The sequence below is a fragment of the Ursus maritimus genome, unplaced genomic scaffold (genome assembly GCF_017311325.1).
Source record: "Ursus maritimus isolate PB19 unplaced genomic scaffold, ASM1731132v1 scaffold_25, whole genome shotgun sequence".
Taxonomy (NCBI): domain Eukaryota; kingdom Metazoa; phylum Chordata; class Mammalia; order Carnivora; family Ursidae; genus Ursus; species Ursus maritimus.
Window position 1 is genome coordinate 38,716,912 of NW_024425008.1, and position 15,547 is coordinate 38,732,458.

The 15,547-nt window shown below is 42.8% G+C and overlaps 1 protein-coding gene across 1 annotated transcript in view; it reads right to left on the reverse strand.

Annotated features, from left to right (window-relative positions):
• The window catches only part of DAAM1 (dishevelled associated activator of morphogenesis 1), a 162,299-nt gene that overhangs the window by 63,279 nt on the left and 83,473 nt on the right, over positions 1-15,547 (reverse strand). The window lies entirely within an intron of this gene.

Consider the following 15,547-nt stretch of genomic DNA (forward strand, 5'->3'; position numbering starts at 1 on the left):
TCCTCTCCCGTCCATCACCCTTTCAAACATCATAGAAATGTCCTCCTTGTATGTGTGTGAAGTTTAACACCTCTTCTGAACCCTGAGCTCTGCTCTTTCCAGACGTAAAAAAGCTCACTAGAATCCACATACGATGCACATTTTCTCAGAGAGCTTCCCGCTATCATATCATGTACTCCAGTCTAAAATATTATTCAAGATCTCAGAGCATTTAAAATAAGTTAGCCCCTTCTCTATCAATTCTTGAAGTTTACAATTCTATATTGATAAAGGGTAATTTTTAAAAGGTAAAATCATGGCATGAACTGATGTCAAAGATTTTGCTGAACTCATTAATAAATGAGGGAACTAATAAGATGTTACAACAGGTTCAAAAGAGAATCTAAAGGCAAAGGCACATATAATTATGCATGTGTAAATGAACGCAAAAATGGTCATCAGGGCATAATTAATTGTACTGCGGCTAGTTTTTAAAAAAAACATCTTTCAGATTTCTTAAATAGCTCAGAGATGGTAAGAAGAACACTCTGAAGAGCGCTACAGCCAGAACTTCTGGTACATCCCCCCCCCCCCCGCCATTTCAGTATCACTACACTCTAGCAGAATAACAGATGCATGACTAGTACTTTCTGGATGAAGAGGACACAATCTATAAAAATGCAATGCGGAAGCCAAGCTGTATGACTAACACTCTATCTGCTCCAGGCTCCTCGCGCCTAAATTACCCAGATGCTCAGGCTTGCCCAAAGCTCTTGCTCAAGAACACCTACTCTCTCCTGAGCATTTCACCTCAGTCTTCTGGTTTCCGTTGCCTTGCCTTGGCTGTGAGGCTGAGTTTCTGACTTGAAACCACTGAGACCACTCTACCCTGTCCCCTTATACCCACAGTTACACCCGGTCCTCTATCTTCCCCAGAAATTTGTTGGACGAATAGCTGGGGTATTTCTAAGAATTCTTGCACAGCTCATTTGAGGGGGGGGGGGGGGCAGAGAGCTGTGAGCTCAAGTGAGTTTAGACCTGATCCTCATCCCTCCCTCCCATTGCCCAGCCAGAAAAAAAGCTATAATACTCGACCACTCTTCCCTAATAGTTTGTTCTGGAGCCCAACACCATTTAAGAGTAACACACCTCCTAAATTGAGAGCAGCAGGACACTACACTGTTGAACGCAGGATTTCTCCAGGGCACCATGGGTGCAGAATCCCTCTGCTCATCACGCCCAATAATTCAGTGCTGAGCTGAATCTAAAGAGTCACTTGCTTTCCTTCTCATTTACTCACTCAGTAAATATGTATTGAGTTTTATAATGGCCTAGGCAGTGTACTAGGTGTTAGAACACATGACTAAAAGAACAAAGCTTCTGCTTTCCTTGCTAGTGAGCCATGAAGACAGGACATATGAGACTGAATGAGAACATGCTTTCAAACATTAGCATTGAGTTTCTTAGAATATCATGAACTTCTGACAATAGGTTCTCGGTTATTACAAATACTTTAGTTACAAAGAACTGTACCCATTTGTAGACTTTACTCCCTTTTTTCATCATGATAAAAAGGAACAGCCAAGTATTATCAACTCTCCTGCCTTTTTACTAATCTCCAGTCTTTATCAATGTATCTTGTAACTTCAAAATAAAAATCAAATGTAAGCATTCCTAAGCTCAACTGAGAAAAATGCTTTGAGACATTTCTTGATAGCACAAAATGTTACATTCGTATTTTTTTAATCTGTCACAAGCTTTATTTACACTAGTAAAAATGATCAAATATTTCTGAGTGAGCTGAAATGAAATACTGAGCATTAAAAATTAGGCTTGTGCTACTTCTCAGTCATCTATCATTTTTGTTCTCCCCCAAATCACAAACCCCAGAAAAGAAAAGGGTGCCACTTGAAAGAGATCTAGTCTATGAGGATGGCAACAATGGAACAAAGAGAAGAGGAACAATAGGACTTCAAGAGTAAAGAGACCAATGGCATTCTAAAACAGCTCAGGGCCTCAGTCTGTTCCAACACCCTGTTCTTTCCTGAAAAAGCCCTGGCTGACTTTCCAGAACCCAAATCTTAAAAGTCATATGCTACAGGATCCAGGGGAAAATGCATTTCATATGCTGATATATCTAAGAAAATAGCCACATACTTTACCTAGAACTAAAAGCAGAGACTTTATAGTCCACTTCCTAAACTACAAGGCATTTATTTTATTTATTTTAACAAGTCATTTCTTTGGCAAAGCACTTCACAGCATGGAATATGACTGGAGCCTAAAAATCTCAATCAGTATAACTTCAACATCTGAAGCCAATTTTAGATGACAATTCCCCCTCATTTTCATGGCAAAGAAAAAGAAACATTCTCCAATTATTATTTTCAGAAATGATACAAGTCCACATTCCCCTGTTGCCTACGACACGAAGGTATACAATGACATAAAACAAATTACTTCTGTTAGCTTGTTAAGAGTCAAGTCTTTGACCTACATGCCACCATGGAGTGCTACAGACCCAGGTACAATTCAGTCCAGCTGGTTGGTAAATTAACATGTTTGGACACACATCACTAAACCTGTATGCAGTGTGGAAATCCAATCAGTGGGGTCAATGGCCTTTGTTGCCTCACATCTTGCTACCAGATTTGCTGCTACCAGACCAGGCTTTCAGAAAGTCATAAAGCAGGTTTTGATGTTCTGTAACCTGCGCTTGGGAAAACAACCAAAGTGTGTTTATGATTTGCAATATAATGCTTAACACAAGGCTATAAAGAGAGGGCTTTGGAAAACAGTAATTAAACTAAGCAGAGAATCAGGGGAAACAGTAAGCCCGTATAGGCATACATATTCTCAGGATGACTGTGAAAAACTCTAGGACACGATTAATTGTCCCCAAGAAGGGGAATCATAACCATATTTCTGATTTTAAGTTATCATTGACTCTACGGCATACTACTGAATTTACAACAGCAACCTGGCAGAAGAAATAAAAAAGAAAAACATCAGTTAGAAGATGTCATCATCTAAGAAATGCCTAAATGTGAGGACGTGGGGGAAGTACGTCTTAGAAACTGAGGACACATAGCATGCCTTCCCCTACATACGACAGATAAAAGGATATTATCTTAAGACTGCTTAACACAAATGTTGTTCCCATACTGCATTGAAGAACAACAAGAGAATTTAAGACACTGTAATTTAAAGTCTGTATTCTTTGGTAGACTTTCTACTGTAACCCATTTCTAGCTCCACAAATTACTAGGTTCCTGGAGTATAAGGAATTCGGAGAACCCCAAATTAGAAGTATTAGCAGCATACTCTAAGTCACACTGGAAGCTCAAAGTTTCTTCCCACTTCACGAGGCGGTGAAGCTCTGAGATGCACCGAGCAGAATGTGGATTCAAAAGTACTTGGAGTGCTAGTGCTATCAGTGAAAAGAATAAAATGAATACATGTGTAGGAAAAACTCATGAAAAGGGGCTTTTGTTCTTCTCTGATACCTCTCCTAAAGTGGATACTTCCTTCCACTGATGACTTTCATAGACCTATCTCCAGGAGATGGTGAAATTAGGCAGGCTTGGGGTATTCGTTCTATGAAAGAAGGTGCATAGCACCCACAGAGTCTGCAGAAGACTGGGGAAGATACCGGGGGAAGGGGGGGGGGAGAAAGCATGGAATACGCTATTTTCATCCAACTACAATCTCGAAGCAAGAGGAGCCCTCAAGGGCAAGGATGGCAAAATTGGCTACATACGCCTCATTCTCCCATCATGTGTCATGGCAGACATTGCTAATTAATTACCACACTCGTCTTATTGAATCCATCCACAACCTCTGATTGTTTCTCAAAGTGCTCCAGGCTTCAACCCCCAACTGTTCAGAGCTGGTAATCAAGATAAACCTTTTTGCCAGCTCTGCTTGAGGTTATTCACAGTGCATTCAGTCAACCGGGGAAGGAAGCCACAGTGCTAAGGAATACCGAAACCAAGGCTGTACATCAATCTGGAGGCTCTCTTGTGCTATATGTCCCTCAGGGACCCACGGAGCTGGTGATAATCAGAATAGGCAGCTAGTTCTGGATCCTCAGACGTGAGATATAGTGATATCCCTTTTCATCAGAGATACAGTTATCCCTAAGACACTCAATGTGTATTTCTACACCCGTAGATTACAGAATTTTGGAAGTAAAAGAGAGTGTGCTTATGTGCTTCAACACACACAGGCAAGGGGCTCAAAGGGCCTCACAGAGTCGCATGTAGAGCCTCGGTTCCACCATAGCACTGCGGACAAGTACTCTATGGCAAAGACTGACAGCGCCAAGACAGTCCTGTACTCCTAACTCTGCAATTAACACATGATGGAATCTGTTCTGTACCAGAGCCATCAAAAGGGATCTGCTTAAGAATGAAGATTTGGAGGCCAAAGATAGCTACGCTAAGGCAGTTGAGAACCACTGCCCTCCCCGGGATTCCATTCAAACCTGAAACTACAAATCTTTTCTAGTGACTGGAGCTCAAGTAGGAGCGTTCTCTCCATAGTGCAGCACCAAAGCAGGCATGAGTGACAAACAAAGAGTGAAAGCTGGGGGAGTTGCTTCTCCAGCCCCCATGCCAGAGGGAAAAATAGATCTCCATAGGACACACAACACCTCTCCCCATGACCCACATTCATTGATTTGTCAAAGCAAAATGGCCTACTTTTTCCAGCTTTGTATTACTTACTTATTTTATTGTTGTTTGAATGACTATAAGTGAACCTAAAAACAGGCTCATTCTCTCCCACCCTCTTCCAGCTTGGTGTTCCCTACTTACAGGGAAAGCAAGGCCTTTGATAGAGGGGTGTTACTCACTGCAGAAATGCAAGCATGAGGAAGCACAAAAGAGAGCTGGTATCCACAAACCAGATATATACCTGCTGCTTTTACAATCCTATCAAGAACCAGAGTATTTACAGATTGAAGAATCAACAGTCCCCAAACCCAGGAAATGACTTGTATGCAGAAACTAGTTCAGAATTTAGGCATGGGGGATAGACACACAGCAGTTACGCATCTCAATTTCTTAACATCCAAAGGAATCGAGGAGTATAAGAAGGGAGAAAGGCTTCCTCGATTTTTACAGATGCTCAAGATAAAGGCACTCTGGTTGAGGAAGAGACCAACCAGCCACGGCAGGTCGGCTTGCCCGTGCAGACGTGTCGGCTCTGCACCTGTATTCTAGCTGCCCGTCAGGGAAGTGGCTGGTGCCTCGGAGCGACTTCCTTTGTTGGGGGACAGCAGACACCAGTCAAGGGCTTGCTAAAGATAGAAACACAATTTGCCTGGGTCTGGGACTGAGGGTGTAAAGAGGTCTAGAGGAGAGGAAGAGTGAACCACACACAGAGCAGTTTCCTTTGTAGTCAAACCAAACAAACATAATGCTGAGTGAATTGTCCATTTTTATACACTTCTAACACTTTATGGGTATTTGGATGGAATGCTTTTCATTTTCCAAACCTTGGGTTTTTCTTCTTTAAATGAGCACTTTCTATTCCAGTAATTTTTACTTCGGTTTGATTTGCTAAGACATATTGAAGAAAAAAACCTGAATGACAGTTTCTGTATCTGAAACATTCGAACTTCAATAAAGTGACTGATCAAGGCAACAGAGTATCGGTCCCCCCCCTCAGGGGGTACCGATCCCTCAGAGGTTGGCAACGAAGCTGCTGCAAGTATAAACTGTTACAACAACTTTGGAGAGCAATTAAAGGTGAAAAATGTTCTTAGCAAACAACCCAGTAATTACATGTCTTGGTGTTTATCCCAGAAAAATTCTCGAACACATGCACAAGGTTGTTCATTGCCACATTTTTTTTAAATAGTGAAAAAGCATTATCCAAAGGGGTATAAAATAATTAAACTGTGGCGTGTTCATATAATGGAATATTAGACTGTGGTTAAAATGAAGAAGTACCATATATTGTTTATGAATACAGACACGCAGAATAAGCTTATAAATACATGGGCGAGGAAAAGAAAATACATAAAGCCTCCAGAATAGGTCCCGTTTGGGCTTCCACTACTATACTTATAATGTTTCATTTCTTTTTAAAAAAGCCATAGTGATTATGATAAAATGTTAGCATCGGTTCAACATGGGTGCTTATTACACTTTGTACCATTTTGTATATTTAAAATTTCACAACAAAAATAAAATCACCAACCAGGAAATAACAGTTTATCCCATGAGTGGAAGGGAAAGTTATCAGAAATTTGTTAGTTTTCTTTTTTAAAATTTTAGAGAATGCCAATTTCTTGGGACCCAGAACATCTGCGCTTGTAATTAGGTTTAAGATTTCTAACAATAGCAGTACTTGTGCTAAAACACTGTTTCATTATCTCAACACTGAAGTTTTGCTTCGTTAGCTTAATTTTGGAAAGCACACAGCCAGAAAGCACTACTGAGTTATAATGCGGCAACTCTGGACAAATACTGTTGCTGAACAGTGCACTTGTAATTCCAGCTTGCTTCAACCTAATAAATGACTTATTTGTAAAGCTGACTCGTTTAGTGGAACCTCTTGGTGGTGTGTCCTATGATGGGATTTTTTTCCCCCACTGCAAAAAAACAGCAGGAGCAATGTTTTCATCCAAAAATATGTTTAGTCCTCTTATTTCAGAAACTGATATTTTTCAACCACTTGCCTCTTCCAGGCAGCAAAGAAGGAATTTTAATTTTACTGAAAAACTGGCTCGACCCACACACATACCCATTTCCCAGAATTCAGTGGGTGTTCAAAACTGCTTGCCAGGCAAGCCCAATGATGGGAGCATTTCCGGCGACTACAAAGGGTCAGCAGGGACAGAAGCATTGCAACAGGCATGGGAATGAGAAGAAAGAGGTAGAGTAGAGACTGATTTTCTCAGGGTCTCAGTCTTCCTAAACATGGTAGCCGGAGCTACCAGGTTCAGGGCTCCACCCAGGATCTTAGGGACTGCATGTTGGTCACCACCGCCCTAGAACTTCTGACATAAAAGGGGACCTCCTTTTACCAATTTCTGGTGCCAACAGCAAAGATTTCCTTGCTTTCTTTCCTTATCTACACTGTATCCTCCTAACTTACTATTTCTGCCTCCAAAAGTTTCTGAAGTTCAACTAAGGCAGAGGGCTTTTGAAATCTTTACTACTGTTCTAAGAAAAACAGGTATTATGAGTACGAACACAGGGAAAGTGAGTCCACACGACTACTTTGATCATAGCCACCATCACTGAAGTGGACAGTGGCAACAGTGGTCACGACCATGCCCCAAGCTCTCTAACTCTGAAATCGTATTATCTCCATTTTCACAACCACTTGATGATGTTGGTCTCATTTTACAGAGAAGGAGAGAGAATCAGAGGGGTTCAGAAATATGTCCTGGTAAATGGCACCCTCCCTCCCCCGGTCACCCTTCAAATGGCCTTTAACTATGCAAAGTATTTTCTCATAGCTATTACTTGCCTTCTGTTTATTTTAGAAAAAATAGTGTTGCACACACATTACAATACAGTTTAGAACAATTATGAGGGGCAAACATAACTTAGGAAGCTTGCAGGCAGACCCCTTGACTGAAAAGGCTTTTGGAGATAATCCGCCTCAAGGCAAGTCCTTTTACTGACATCTCAAGGCTGAAAAACAGAGGCCTGTATGGTACCAGAATGGAAAGCCCCAACAGAAGACTACAGAACTTATCCACAATATTTTAGATTTGTTCACTTCTCCAAGCACCAAGGAAGAGATATGTTTGGGCTCATTCTATAGGCCAGCTTGCTTACTGCTTCTGTATTAATGAAGCTGGGGGCCTACTGGGTATCAATACAAAACTCTGATATCAGGACCATTCCGCACACTTCAAGACAGGGGTGGTAGCAGGCACAGCTGGAATGACAGAACTGGTTAATCCTGGGAGGGAAAAAAATGCCCCAAATTGATGTTATTGAACAAAGGGATTACAGGACCAGGAGGCACATAAATACTCATGAACCGACCACCCTTTACTGGAATACAGCACTGGTTTAAGGGCTGCCAGCAGCAGAGAATCCTTGAATTTTCTACTCCAAATCTAAAATCATTTTGATTCATTGTTCATTTTGATAGCACTGGCTTTTGCAATAAAAAGAAAATAAAGAAAGGAACTGGGTCACTAGCTGTGAGATTACAGTACTTAGGGAGGAAAGGGGAATGAGAAACATGGCTTCAGTGGGTTTCTGGGCAGAAAACTGAGGAAACCTCACCAGGGCCAAGACCCTCATGTTTCCACAGTTATTGCCTAAATAGATACATGGTACTGAAAAACTTTGGGTGGTTTACAGATTCACCTTTGTTTTAATGTCACCAGGGAAGAGTGAAAAAAGAGAGGCGATAGAAGGGGAAAAAACAGGTCCCCGAACTAGACAAAGGAAGGGGGGGAAGGGGGAGCCAGGGTTGCCTTGACAACACAAGCACTGGTTGCATTTTAAATAATATTTCTTTTTCCTCCTAATTTCAGTAGAAGTGTGTGGTGGCTTTGCACTGTTCGAGTTGGCTAGGCTGAACAATCTCCTTTCTTGCAGGTTTCTGGGTACGGTGAGCCACAGGAGAGATTCTCACAGGAGATGTGGAAGGTGGAAGTGAAGCAGCAGCCACTTTGTACTTCATGCATGTTGTCCTTTATCTGCTGGCTCACCTTGTTGGTGTGGAATAGCAGACGGGTCTGCAGCTGCTCCACCTTCCCCCGGGTCCTCCTTCAGCTTCTCCTGGGCCAGGTGTGTGTGTGCTGAGCTCCATGACTAATAGCTCAGGCCTCTGCATTACACCCACACCAGAGTCGGAGGCCGAGAGAACTGACATGGGCTTCAGTCTGTCCTTGTGGACTCCAGCCTATCCTTGCTCTCTCCCAGTTTATATCTACCTTCTTTCCCAACATCCTGCTCCAAGGACATAGAGCTTCAGCAACAGAAATGAAGACAACAGCCTTATGAAGAGTGCTCAGTCAGCTTCCATGATTATGTCAGGGTGAATCTCTTCACTCTGTGTGTCGCTGCCAATAATCCCACTTCTCTGAAACCTGACTGATACAAATACACTGTATGTATGTTTTAAAAAGAGCAATTTTGGGGCGCCTGGGTGGCACAGCGGTTAAGCGTCTGCCTTCGGCTCAGGGCGTGATCCCGGCGTTATGGGATCGAGCCCCACATCAGGCTCTTCTGCTATGAGCCTGCTTCTTCCTCTCCCACTTCCCCTGCTTGTGTTCCCTCTCTCGCTGGCTGTCTCTATCTCTATCAAATAAATAAATAAAATCTTTTAAAAAATAAATAAATAAAATAAAAAGAGCAATTTTATTTTTACAACTGGGGGAAAAATATTCCAAAGTAAGGGGTAGAATGTACTGTTGAAAATTTGGGAAATATCTATATAAGGAAAAAAATTAAAATAAATCACCCACAATCCCACCCAGCAACTGTTTCTGTCTGTCTACCTCTATCTACACTCCCTTGCAAACTTTTGATCTTACTGATTATGGTTTTATGCCTTTTTTAAAAAAAAACTTATCATTACATGCTGAGCAGTTTTCCCTGTCATTAAAATTTCTTTGAAAACATGACTTTTCAATGGCTCCAAAATACTCTATTAGGGTTGTGTATCATAACCATCCTCTTCTAAGTTGGTTACAATCATGGGCTTTCAGGAGCAATATTATAAGGAAATGCCTCACCCTAGTTCTTTGCCTATATTTGTCATCCCTTCCATGGGATCAATTCCTAGAAGAGGAATGTTTCAGGCTCTGAATACATATTATCAAATGGTTCTGATCACCATCTTCAGGTCAATCAGCATCTCATACTTAGGCCAATGTTCAAAATACTTATCAACCAGCACAGCACAGGCATGAATGAATCGGAACGTTAAGCCATGGCAGGAGTTAATGCTTGAATTATGGGGGAAAAGTGGTGGAACCTTGAGGGAAGGGTCAGACTGCCATGGAGATTTTTATCAGGAGGGTTTGAGGCAGCAGCTCTTTACCAAGGAAGTTGGCAATATTTTGACAGTTACCATAGTTTCACTGGGGTAGTTACCATAGTTTCACTGGGGTAGACCCAGGGAACATCAGCCTATGCTGGAGTTTTTCTTTTTTTAATTTTTATTTTAAACTATGTTGGAGTTTCTACCTGACTTTCTCTTCCCCAGGCTGAACAAACCTCAGTTATTTCAGTCTTCCCCCACTGTGTCTTCTTTTTTCGAAACTTTAAGCCTCTTTATAGATTTCCTAACAAGCCCTACAAATTGTGCTTAGTGAAGATCAGATTAGGCCAACAGTCTAATGTTGACCTTTTCAGTATTGGAAAAGGGACAAAGAACAAAGTACAAATCAAGAGGAAAAGTGTGCAGTCCATGTGAACATAGCTCAACTGTTAAAAATGGAGTCAGTGTCTAGATGATGGGATAAAAGCATGACAACATCAGCTCTCTCACTGGTGTAACTGCTAGATAGGACAAAGTGGTGAAGGAACCGTTGTCTGAGTCACACACCTCTACCCCCAAAGATTGGTGGCTCCTTCCTCTGTGCCCCAGAGCCTATCTGCTTACCCTATTATGGAGCTCATGACAAGTCTTGGCAACTGTTTGATCTTATCTGCTTCTCCCACCAGGATCATCCACTCCAGGAAATTTGATTTATTTGTTTAATCATCCTCAGAATTTAGCCAAGCATCTGCCCTAGAGGAAGGACTCAATACACCTCAGGTGAATCACAAGCCACCCTGCCCTTCACCCACTGCATGGCTTCGTGGAGTGAGGCCCCAGATACTCCAAGCTAGTTGTTTCTAAGTGGATCAGTATGGAGTTGTATGCAAACCCTCATCTGTCAGAGTCAGGGAACACGGATAAGGCAGAGAGTTTCACAGCCTGCAGAGCCTGGAGATGCCCACTGTCCTCCCACTACTGTGCTCCCCTCATCTATTCTTTTAGAGAAGTAGAGGGCAAAAGACAGCCCAGTCTTATTTCTGAGCACTTCTATTTCTGCCACTTTCTTCAACCTCTGAGCACTTGGGAGTACAAATGCCAACTGGAATCCATTATCCAGGTGAAAACTCAGTGGCAGGAAACCAACCCGAGTACTTGTTAAAAAGTCTAGAAACACAATTACTGAAATCTAGTTTTTGCCCTTCGACTGACTCCCTCTCCCAAATCTCAAGAGCTAACAAAGTGAACACTTGAAAATCCAAAGCTCAGTCTACTGTATGCTTAAAGAATTTTAGTAAAGAAAGGATACCTAGCTTCTCTTGCTTAAACAATTTTAGTAAAGAAAGGATACCTAGCTTCTCTTCCTTCTCAGGTCTTCCAGGTCCAATGCCCAGCCCTGCTTCTTGTCCCAGCCTACCCATAGCAGCTTCTCGTTAGGATACTGGAAGCAACTAGAGGATGAACATCATCATCTCGCCTCCTCACTTTACAGCTGGTTTGTCTGACAGTTGTGCAGAAAACCAATGGTTCCTCTTGTCTTAATTCCACCACTTTAGCATATGTTCCTTTAAACTCAGGAGGGCCTCAACTCTCAAGGAACTGAAAGAGCAGCAACCTGACGACCGTACACAACACAACTTGAATTTGTGTGTGTCTGCGGTGAAAGGAGAGTTGCTTTTTGTGGAGAAGAGTGGGGAAGTGATCCAATTAGGATATGCAAACAAAATGAAGGGAGTGAGTGAAAAAGTATCAGCTGAATTTCCAGCCTCTTTTCCTAGAGGTCTTCAAAATGTCCCTAGCACCAGATCGGCACTTTGCACACATCGAGACAACTCCACTGCAGCCAGGTTAGGCAAGATTCTTAAAGGATTTAACGAAACTACAAACACACACTCGGCGGCAGAGTAAAAATTCACCTTCTCCACAGAAGACCTGAAGAGATACAGGAATGCAATACGGAGGATCCAAAGCCATTTACTTAAACTTGGCTTTAGTGATTGGAAACAAAAGGAGGGCAATTGGTGCACTCATCAAATCCTGATCTTTGCCTCAATACCTGATGACACAGCTCGCACTGTCTAGTACCATTCACCTACTCTGTAAGCTTGGAAGCTCAAGGAGGGGGAGCAAGGATTTTTTGGATGCCTATCAGGACTGGGTAAGTGGACACAGCTACTGCAAATCGCTCCTGTGAAGAGCTACAATGAAAGGTTTCTTCCAGGGCCAACGCGATCGTGGTCGCCATGACACAGTGTACACACCATTTTCCTCTCTCTCTCCTGACTTTTCCCAGGGTTTAAAAATCATGTTAACAATAAGCAAATACAGCATGGCCAGATGCCTTTCGTGGTCAGATGGTTCATTGTTTAAAAAGTTTCAGTTTAAAATCCAAAAGATTGTTAACAGATGCAGTTTCTGGCTGGAGACTGGGAAAAACCTCACTTAAACAAAAGAGCATGTTGTGATTGGAACTAAAAAGGGAATTACCTTTAAAGATAAGAACCACAAACATTTCCTATTTGAAAATACCTCCAGCCCCACCAACAGGACCTTTTCGTGGTCCTTTCACGAAAGTCAGAAAACATTAGATGGTGGACTGCAGCATGGGACAAACCATGGGTGAGCAACCAGTCTAGTCGTTTTTACAGATTTGTTTGGACTTTCAACAAGGCCACAACATCCATCTCTTACTCTCCCCCGGATTACTCCATTAGGCAAGCCTCCAATTAATTTCTTTCCAATTCTTTTAGCCCCAGAAATACTTTTGCTGCTTTCATTTTGGCTCTGGAAATGGGTTTTCAACTAGAGACGCAGATAGAGGCAAGTGTGAGAAACAAGCACAGGGCTTGATAAGCAGACAGCCGCTGCTGGGACTCAAGTCACCATTGGGTGGAAAAGAGCCACTTGGCTGAGGAAGGCCTGGCCCCATCCTCAGGTCCCAGTCTTGTTTGCCTCCACAAGTGCTGTGCACTTTTACACAGAAAGCCAGCTTTTCACCAACTCATGTGTCTGTTTCTGTTGGCTTTCACGGGCCCTTACTCTATGGCTTCACTATGTGTGAGAATGTCTGTAATGCCCTGGGTTCTAATCTTGAAAGATGGAAAAATCTAAGAAGCCATGAGTCTGTAGCTTTCCCTTGGCCTGAGAAATGGATGTGGTTTGGCTTGTTGGTGACAAGCCTGATTTGAGAAGGCTACCTAAGATAGGGTCCAAGGAAAACAGTCTGTTCTTCGTAATAAAGATGGCCACCATGGGCTCCATTCTGAGAACAGGCAACCCGTCTCGTAGGGAGATCCCATTATATGAAGACAGGTAAACGTCATGCCCTTTTCATGCTTACATTTTTGTTCTCATATTCATTGTATTATTTTCCTATTTATTACAGCACCCCAAAAGGTCAGTTTCAGACCAAACACATGGCAGAGTTTTAACATTTTGGGAAGCTCTAATCAAGAAAATCCTTCACTTAGCAACACCAGCATCCATTTTAAAGTGAGGCAGATCTATAACCCCATGTGAATCCCTAAAGAGTTAAAATGGCTTTCCCACTTGGTCACGACTCGGCTGTGGCTGTCACGTAAGGAATCCAGGCTGCAAGAATGAAGCTGGCAGGAGAACTGCACCTCCAAGGACCTGTGCAGTCTGGCCAGGTAGTAGGAAGGGCCCATCCGTCAAGAAATGGGATTCTGAGGCCACTGGCCACATCCATATCTACCCTCCTACAAAAAGGCAACCTCACCATGCGTACATGAGACAGGGTTTGCATGGGGATTTGATAGGCCTGGAAATTGAAAAATGAGCAGCAGCTGCAAGTCCAAGGTCATTACTATCCTCCAGGGTTTTCCTTTTCTAATCTAAGGGGCAGTAGTTTCCACGATTAACTTTCAATTGCTGTCAAGGGTGTAATAAAATCTGGGAAAGAAGAAAACTTTCCCCTCAGTAAGCTGCTCCCATTTTCCTGCCCCTTCCCTTCCTCCAGTGTATATTCTCAAACCTCACTTCATATTGTTTCCTAATTTTGAGAAAAAACTCTGCACTTGGATGAGCCAAAACAGACAACATCCTATGTGCACACAGGCCCTTGAAGATTTTTCCTTCTCAGTACCAGGGGCTAGGTCTGGAAGATGGTCCCTTGTTTTCCAAGACCATACAATACCATCACTTTCAGAACTGAACACTTTTTATTTTTATTTTTAAATTCTTTCCCAGTGTATTACATCTGTTTCCTGAGCCGTGACAACGAGTTCAACAAAAGAGAGACATGTACAAAGAGAAAAGAGGGCACAGTCATTCACAAACACATCTTCCTCGTTACTACTAGATTAGGAATCCTTATGACTACAACTTGGTCTGATCTGGTAGCAGCTCAGAAACCATACAGAAAGGTTCAAGCTGGACACATCTCTCAGCAAAGGCCCCCGGAATCAAACCCCACACGTAGTTTTATCAATTGTAACGGCTCAGGTGGAAAACTAATTGTGCTTTCAATTTTTTTTTTTTTTTGGCAGTTCAGTATAACACTAATGACAACTTAGTGGTTCACTCATCATATACTTATTTCAACGTGTCTGATGCTGGAGCTACGACGAGGAGTTAAGCCTTGCTGCCTCGCCCACAGAGGCACCAGTCTGGCTGCAGGGGGCACATGCAGGCTCGCTACGGCAGAGACGTTCCTGGAAGGCTGGCACAGCAACCAAACAAGGCAGCAAAGAGGCAGTGGGGCTGAGAGACAGTCACGTGGGCAAATGGGCCTCAAACTGCACACTAGTCGCGTAAGAAAAGGTTTCTCTGACTGCGACTGTGCCTGGAAAAGAAACTGGATTGCTGCAGGTTGTTCCTAATTCCTTGGGGCAGGAGTAACCATAGACTATCCACTGCCCTGGAGACAGATAATATTTCCCTTAGGTGCTAGCCTGCCCTTCCCGTTTACCCCATCCTTATTCAAGTTTCTATTGGCACAGAAGAAAAAAGTAGAAAAAGAGGGCCATGAATTTGACTGGTTCCAAAACTGGGGTGGGCACGGTCTGAGAATTTGCCGCAGGGTTTAAAAGATGGCAGAGTGAACTTTATTGCAGGAGATATAGTCCGCGGGGGGAGATGCCTACACCGTAAGTGCTGACATCCATTCTTTCCTTCTCCAAAGGTAACAGGACCTAGAATAAAGACTGCTTTCCTTGCAGGTGGGGTCACGTAGATAACAGTGGGATGTGAGAGGAATTCAGACGGATGATTCCCAGGACATGTCCCTAAGAGCGGACACAGGGAATTGTCTTGCCTTCTTCCCCTTTCCTCCATCCTTGGTTTGGAATATGAAATGGCCAGAGAGATACCTTGGAGCATGAGGACAAGGCCACACCCTAGAGGTGCTGAAATGGAAAGCTGCTAGGAGATGAGAAAGGAGGATTGAGACCCCAGAATACTACTCCCAATCTACCAAGGTACCAGCTTTTATATAAGAACAGGTGGAAACTTTGATCTTTGTGTACGCCACTCTCATTCTGGGTCTCAGTTGCATAGGATTACAAATAATGGTTACAGGTGTGGAGGACATGGGGTGGTGTCCAGCAAAGTGTTCATAAAAACAATAGCCAAGGTGTCGGCA